Below are 9,017 nucleotides of genomic sequence, written 5' to 3' on the forward strand. Positions count from 1 at the left end.
CTAAACAAGCTATAAATTATTGGTATTTTATAATTTTATAATGCACTATTGATATTGTTATTTTTTATGTAATTATCATATTAAAATAAAATTGTGAAAAAAATTATAATTATATATATATATATATTGATAAATTTTTTGAAAAATTAACTCTAATAATTATTTTTATGAAATGAAAAAAAATTATCTAAAATTCAGCCCCTCCATACTAAACTTTCTGGATCCGTCCCTGTTGAAGAGGACAAGCCCATCACTAAGAAGAGGATGGAGCAAACAAGAGAGGCCATCCATGGATCTCAAGAGACGCATGAGGAAGCTCATTATCAAGAAATCCCTGAGATGCCTCAAGGGATGCACTTTCCTCCAAACAACTATTGGAAACAACTCAATACTTCTCTAGAAGGATTGAGTCATGATATGAACCAATTAAGGGTGGAACACCAAGGGCTCTCTATCATTCTCTATGAGATTAGAGAAGATCAAAGAGCTATAAGAGAGGAGCAACAAAGGCAAGGAAGAGACATAGAGGAGCTCAAGGACGCCATTGGTCCTTCAAGGAGAAGGTGCTACCATCACTAAGGTGGACTCATTCCTTAACTTCCTTGTTCTTATCTCTCTGTTTTTCAGTTTTTAAGCTTCATGTTATCTATGTTTGTGTCTTTACTACATGATCATTAGTATTTAGTAACTATGTCTTAAGGCTATAAATAATTCCATGAATCCTTCACCTTTCTTAAACGAAAAATGTTTTTAATACAAAAGAACAAGAAGTACATGAGTTTCGAATTCATCCTTGAAATTAGTTTAATTATATTGATGTGGTGACAATACTTTTTGTTTTCTAAATGAATACTTGAACAGTGCATATTTTTGATCTTGTTGTTTACGAATGTTAAAATTGTTGGCTCTTGATAGAATGATGAAAAAGAAAAATGTTGTTGATGATATGAAAAATCATAAAATTGATTCTTGAAGTAAGAAAAAGCAGTGAAGAACAAAAGCTTACGAAAAAAAATATAAAAGAAAAAAGAAAATGCAAGCAGAAAAAACCAATAGCCCTTAAAACCAAAAGACAAGGGTAAAAAGGATCCAAGGCTTTGAGAAACAATGGATAGGAGGGCCCAAGGAAATAAAATCCAGGCCTAAGCGGCTAAATCAAGCTGTCCCTAACCATGTGCTTGTGGCATGCAGGTCCAAATGAAAAGCTTGAGACTGAGTGGTTAAAGTCGTGATCAAAGCAAAAAGAGTATGCTTAAGAGCTCTGGACACCTCTAACTGGGGACTTTAGCAAAGCTGAGTCATAGTCTGAAAAGGTTCACACAGTCATGTGTCTGTGGCATTTATGTATCCGGTGGTAATACTGGAAAACAAAGTGCTTAGGGCCACGGCCAAGACTCCTAAAAGTAGCTGTGTTCAAGAATCAACATACTTAACTAGGAGAATTAATAACACTATCTGAACTCTGAGTTCCTATAGATGCCAATCATTCTAAACATCAAAGGATAAAGTGAGATGCTAAAACTGTTCAGAAGTAAAAAGCTACAAGTCCTGCTAATCTAGTTAGAACTAATATTCATTGATATTTTGAGATTTATAGTATATTCTCTTATTTTTATCCTATTTGATTTTCAGTTGCTTGGGAACAAGCAACAATTTAAGTTTGGTGTTGTGATGAGTGGATAATTTATACGCTTTTTTGCATTGTTTTTAGGTAGTTTCTTGTAGGATCTAGCTACTTTTAGGGATGTTTTCTTTAGTTTTTATGCAAAATTCATATTTCTAGACTTTACTATGAGTTTGTGTGTTTTTTTGTGATTTCAAGTATTTTCTTGCTGAAATTGAGGGACCTGAGCAAAAATCTTATTCAGACTGAAAAAGGACTGCTGATGCTGTTGGATTCTGACCTCCCTGCACTCGAAATGAATTTTCTGGAGCTACAGAACTCCAAATGGCGCGCTCTCAACGGTTTTGGAAAGTGGACATCCAGAGCTTTCCAGCAATATATAATAGTCCATACTTTGTTTGAGCTTAGATGACGCAAACTGGCATTCAACGCCAGTTCTATGCTGCATTCTGGAGTAAAACGCCAGAAACACGTCACAAACCAGAGTTAAACGCCAAAAACACATTACAACTTGGTGTTTAACTACAAAAGAAGCCTCTACACGTGAAAAGCTCAAGCTCATCCCAAGCACACACCAAAGTGGGCCCCAGAAGTGGATTTCTGCATTTAGACTTATTTTAGTAAACTCTAGTAACTAGTCTAGTATAAATAGGACATTTTACTATTGTATGAGACATCTGGGATTTTACATCTTTGATCACATTTGGGGGCTGGCCATTCGGTCATGCCTGGACCATCACTTATGTATTTTCAACGGTGGAGTTTCTACACACCATAGATTAAGGGTGTGGAGCTCTGCTGTACCTCGATTTTCAATGCAATTACTACTATTTTCTATTCAATTCAGCTTATTCTTGTTCTAAGATATTCGTTGCACTTCAACCTGATGGATGTGATGATCCGTGACACTCATCATCATCCGTCCTTATGAACGCGTGACTGACAACCACTTCCGTTCTACCTTAGATCGAGCGTGTATCTCTTGGGTTCCTTAACCAGAATCTTCGTGGTATAAGCTAGAACCCTTTGGTGGCCATTCTTGAGAATCCGGAAAGTTTAAACCTTGTCTGTGGTATTCCGAGTAGGATTCAAGGATTGAATGACTGTGACGAGCTTCAAACTTGCAATTGTTGGGCGTAGTGACAGACGCAAAAGAATCAATGGATTCTACTCTGACATGATCAAGAACCGACAGATGATTAGCCGTGCTGTGACAGAGCATTTGGACCATTTTTACTGAAAAGATGGGAAGTAGCCATTGACAACGGTGACGCCCTACATACAGCTTGCCATGGAAAGGAATATGAAGGATTGAAGGAAGGCAGTAGGAAAGTAGAGATTCAACAGGAACAAAGCATCTCCATACACTTATCTGAAATTCCCACCAATGATTTACATAAGTATCTCTATCTTTCTTTTATGCTTTATTTATTATTATTTTCGAAAACCATTATAACCATTTGAATCCGCCTAACTGAGATTTACAAGATGACCATAGCTTGCTTCATACCAACAATCTCTGTGGGATCGACCCTTACTCACGTAAGATTTATTACTTAGACGACCCAGTGCACTTGCTGGTTAGTTGTGCGAAGTTGTGAAGAATGTGAGTGAACCATAGTAGTGTGCACCAAGTCTTTGGAGCCATTACTAAGAATTGTTCGAGTTATAAAAAGTGTAAATCACAATTTTGCCTATCACTATGGAAGGCAGTTCCCGTCATTCTCTGTTTATCTGTTAGCCACAGATTTGAGTAGAATTTCTGGACCATATTTTTTCCCACCTTTATCTCAGGATTAGCTAGGATTTCCCAACCTCTATTTCGAATCTATTCTTGGATGTCTGGATATTCATCTTCTTTCAGATCGAACTTAACTTTCGGGATCACTGACCTCAAACCCATTATTTTGTGATAATGGTCTGAATGTTCTTTGGTTAAGAACCTCTCATGATTCCAAAGTGATTTTGGATTATTCTCTTTCTTGCCTCTTAAAGTGGTTTATTTTTCTTTAGGGGCCATGATTTTGGTGAGGTTTTGCTCAGTGATCATAGAAAAATACACCAAACTTAGAAGTTTGCTTGTCCTCAAGCAAAAGAAAGGAAAGGAGAGGAATAGAGGGGGAGACAGATTCGAATGGTGGAGGTATGGGGATGGCCTAACGTGTATTTAAAAGGGAGGGGGTGGGTTTCGAAAATTTTGAAAAAGATATGATAGAAAGATATGATTTGTAAAAGATGAATCATGATATGAAAAAGATGAGATTTTAAAATTCAAAAGATATGGAAAAGGTATAAAGAAGTTAAATCTGAATTTTTGTTGATGCATCTAAGAATTAAAAGATGATATGATGAGTTGAAAAAGATTTGGAAAAAAATTGAAAAGATAAATGAGTTTTTGAAAAAGATTTGAAAGGGATTTTGAAAGAAAATTAAAAAGAATTTAGAAGACTATTAAATTTTTGAAAATTGAATTTGAGAGATGAAAATTTGTAACATGTTTATGTAGAAAATTATGAATTAAAACATGAAAATTTGAAAAAAAATTGAAGTGAAAACAAAATCACCTCCCCCTGTCAGTACTAGCGTTAAACGCCCAGAATGGTATCCATTCTGGCGTTTAACGCCCATTTGTTGGCCAATTTGGGCGTTTAACACCCAGCCAGGTACCTTGGCTGGTGTTAAATGCCAGGAATCCTTTGTCACTGGGCATTTTTCTGAATGCCCAAGATGTTGCAACTCTGGCGTTAAACGCCCAGAATGGTATCTTTACTGGTGTTAAATGCCCAGAATGGTATCCATTCTGGCATTTAACACCCAAAATGCCTCTTACTGGCATTTTCAAGCTAGTGAGCTCCTTTTCTCTGCTTTTTTTATTCTGAATCTTTCTGTGACTCTGTAAACTTCTGCATTTGACAATTAACCTTAAAGATAATTTATATCAAACTCCTATAATTATTATTTAAATAACAAGAACCCTTGCTAATGACTGGGTTGCCTCCCAGCAAGCGCTTCTTTATTGTCTTTAGCTGGACTTTTACTGAGCTTTAGTCTAGTCTCAGTTTTGAGCATTCTTGCTCAACATTGCTTTCAAGATAGTGTTTGACTCTCTGTCCATTAACAATGAACTTTTTGTCAGAGTCAATATCCTGAAGCTCTACATATCTATATGGTGACACACTTGTGATCACATATGGTCCCCTCCACCGGAATTTTAATTTCCCAGGAAACAATCTGAGCCTAGAGTTAAACAGTAGAACCTTCTGTCCTAATTCAAAGACTCTGGATGACAGTTTCTTGTCATACCACCTTTTTTCTTTCTCTTTGTAAATTTTTGTATTTTCGAAAGCATTGAGTCTGAATTTCTCTAGCTCATTCAAATGGAGCAATCTTTTCTCTCCAGCTAACTTGGCATCAAGGTTTAGGAATCTGGTTGCCCAATAAGCCTTGTGTTCCAGTTCCACTGGCAGATGATAGGCTTTTCCATACACAAGCTGGTATGGAGAGGTCCCTATAGGAGTTTTGAATGCAGTTCTGTATGCCCATAGAGCATCATCCAGACTCCTTGCCTAATCCTTTCTACGGGTACTTACAGTCCATTCCAGGATTCATTTTAGTTCTCTCTTTGAGATTCAGCCTGCCCATTTGTCTGTGGATGATATGGAGTTGCCACTTTGTGGTTAATTCCATATCAGATCAGAGCATAGTCAAGCTGTTTATTGCAGAAATGAGTTTCTCCATCACTGATTAGTATTCTGGGGACACCAAATCTGCTGAAGATATGCTTCTGGAGGAACTTCATCACGGTCTTAGTATCATTAGTGGGTGTTGCAATTGCTTCCACCCATTTAGATACATAGTCTACTGCCACCAGAATATAAGTGTTTGAGTATGATGGTGGGAAAGGCCCCATGAAGTCAATACCCCATACATCAAACAACTCAATCCCTAAGATCCCTTGCTGAGGCATGGCATAACCGTGAGGCAGATTACCAGCTCTTTGGCAATTGTTACAGCTACATACAAACTCTCAGGAGCCTCTATGGAGAGTAGGCCAGTAGAAACCACATTAGAGGACTTTTGTGGCTGTCCGCTCACTTCCGAAATGTCCTACATATTGTGATCCATGGCAATGCCATAGGATCTTCTGTGCCTCTTCTCTGGGCATACACCTATGGATTATTTCGTCTGCACATCTCTTAAAGAGATATGGTTCATCCCACAAGTAGTACTTTGCATCAATAACTAATTTTTTTGTTTGCTGCCTGCTGTACTCTTTGGGTATGAATCTTACCGCTTTATAGTTTGCAATGTCTGCGAACCACGGTACTTCCTCAATGGCAAAGAGTTGCTCATCCGGGAAGGTTTCAGAGATCTCAGTAGAGGGGATGGATGCCCCTTCTACTGGTTCTATTTGGGACAGATGATCTGCTACTTGGTTCTCTGTCCCTTTTCTGTCTCTTATTTCTATATCAAACTCTTGCAGAAGCAACACCCATCTTATGAGCCTGGGTTTTAAATCCTACTTTGTGAGTAGATATTTAAGAGCAGCATGGTCAGTGTACATAATCACTTTTGATCCTACCAAATAGGATCTGAACTTGTTAATGGCATAAACCACTACAAGAAATTCCTTTTCTATGGTTGTGTAATTTTTCTGCGCATCATTTTAAACACGGCTGGCATAGTAAATGACGTGCAGAAGCTTGTCATGCCTCTGTCCCAATACTGCACCAATGGCATGGTCACTGGCGTCACATATTAGTTCAAATGCTAATGTCTAGTCTGGTGCAGAAATGACTGGTGCTGTGACTAGCTTAGCTTTTAGAGTATCAAACGCCTGTAGACACTCTGTGTCAAAGACAAAGGGTGTATCAGCAGCTAGCAGATTGCTTAGAGGTTTTGCAATTTTTGAAAAAATCCTTTATAAACCTCCTATAGAATCCTGCATGCCCCAGAAAGCTTCTGATTGCCTTAACAATGGTAGGTGGTGGTAATTTTTCAATTACCTTTACCTTAGCTTGATCCACTTCTATTTCCTTATTCAAAATTTCGTGCCCAAGGACAATTCCTTCAGTCACCATAAAGTGACATTTCTCCCAGTTTAAAACCAGGTTAGTCTCTTGGCACCTTTTTAAAACAAGTGCTAGATGTCCAAGACAGGAGCTGAATGAGTCTCCAAATACTAAGAAGTCATCCATGAAGACTTCCAGAAATTTTTCTACCATATCAGAGAAAACAGAGAGCATGCATCTCTGAAAGGTTGCAGGTGCATTACACGGACCAAATGGCATCCTTCTATAGGCAAATACTTCAGATGGACAAGTGAATGCTATTTTTTCTTGATTCTAAGGATCTACTGCAATTTGGTTATAACCTGAATAGCCATCCAAAAAGCAGTAGTAATCATGACCTGTCAGTCTTTCTAGCATCTGGTCTATGAATGGTAAAGGAAAATGATCCTTTCTAGTGGCTGTATTGAGTCTTCTGTAGTCAATACACATACGCCACCCTGTAACTATTCTTGTAGGAACCAGTTCATTTTTTTCCTTATGAACCACTATTATGCCACCCTTCTTGGGGACTACTTGGACCGGGCTTACCCATGGGCTATCAGAAATAGGATAAATAATCCCAGCTTTTAGTAATTTAGTGACCTCTTTCTGCACTACCTCCTTCATGGCTGGATTCAGTCGCATTTGTGGTTGAACCACTAGCTTGGCATCATCCTCCAAAAGGATCTTGTGCATGCATCTGGCTGGGCTAATGCCCTTAAGATCACTTATGGACCATCCAAGAGCTGTCTTGTGTGTCCTTAGCACTTGAATTAGTGCTTTCTCTTCCTGTGGCTCTAAGGTAGAGTTTATGATTACAGGAAAAGTGTTACCTTCTCCCAGAAATGCATCTTTCTGGGATGGTGGTAGTGGTTTGAACTCGGGTTTATGAGGCTTTTCCCCTTCCTGAGAAGTTTTCAGAGGTTCTTCTATTTTCTCTGGTTCCTCTAGATCAAGCTGAACATCTTTAAAGATGTCATTTAGCTCTGATTCGAGACTCTCAGTCATATTGACCTTTTCCACCAGAGAGTCAATAAGATCAACTCTCATGCAGTCTTTTGATGTGTCTGGATGCTGTATAGCTTTGACAGCATTCAACTTAAACTCATCCTCATTGACTCTCAGAGTCACTTCCCCCTTTTGGACATCAATGAGAGTTTGTTCAGTTGCTAGGAATGGTCTTCTTAGAATGAGAGTAGCACTTTTGTGCTCCTCCATTTCTAGCACTACAAAGTCAGTGGGAAAGGCAAATGGCCCAACATTGACAATCATGTCCTCAACCACGCTTGATGGAAATTTTACGGAGCCATCAGCAAGTTGGAGGCATATTCTAGTTGGTTTGACTTCTTCAATCAAACCAAGCTTCCTGATAGTGGATGCAGGTATCACGTTGATACTTGTTCCAAGATCACATAAAGTTGTCTTGGTACAAGTACCCTCTAATGTGTATGGTATCATAAAGCTTCCAGGATCTTTAAGCTTCTCTAGTAAGCTCTTTAAAATGACTGCACTGCATTCTTCAGTGAGAAAAACTTTTTCAGTCTCTCTCCAATCCTTCTTATGGCTTAAGATCTCTTTCATGAACTTAGCATAAGAGGGTATTTGCTCAAGTGCCTCTGCAAATGGAATCTTGATTTCAAGAGTCCTACGATAGTCTGCAAAGCGGGCAAATTATTTATCCTGTTCCGCTTGGCGGAGTTTCTGAGGATAAGGCATCTTGGCTTTGTGTTCTTCAACCTTAGTTGCTGTAGGTTTATTTCCTAATGAGGTGGTTAGAGAAGCCTTCTTAGAGGGGTTACTATCAGCACTTGCAGGTGTCTAATCCCTCATTGGCGTTTGAACACTAGGATTGGGGCCTGGATGGGCATTTAACGCCAGAACTAGACACCCACTCGGCGTTTAACGCCAATTTTCCCCCTTTTCTGGCATTTGAACGCCAGAATTGGGCATCCACTGGGCGTTTAACGCCAATTCTTTACCCTTTTCTGGCATTTAAACGCTAGAAGTATTCCTCTCTGGGCTCTTACTGTCCTCAAAGAGATTTTGAGCAGTGATTTGCTCATCCTCTGTCAATTGTTCCTTTCTTGGCTTTTTGCTGATTTTAGTTGAGGTATTTAATGTCTTCCCACTCCTTAAATGAACAGCTTGTCACTCTTCTGTTATCTGTTTGGATAACTGCTGTTTTGTCTACCCCTTTTTTTTTGCCCTTTAAGCAGAAAAATTATGCTCAGGTGCTCCCTATACTGCTCACAACTCTTTATTCAATCAACCATCATACAATTCACAAAAAATGCAATTTGATATTATTCATCTACTACTAAACACAACATACATGTGACTAT

The sequence above is a fragment of the Arachis duranensis genome, chromosome 9, assembly GCF_000817695.3.
Source record: "Arachis duranensis cultivar V14167 chromosome 9, aradu.V14167.gnm2.J7QH, whole genome shotgun sequence".
Lineage (NCBI taxonomy): Eukaryota > Viridiplantae > Streptophyta > Magnoliopsida > Fabales > Fabaceae > Arachis > Arachis duranensis.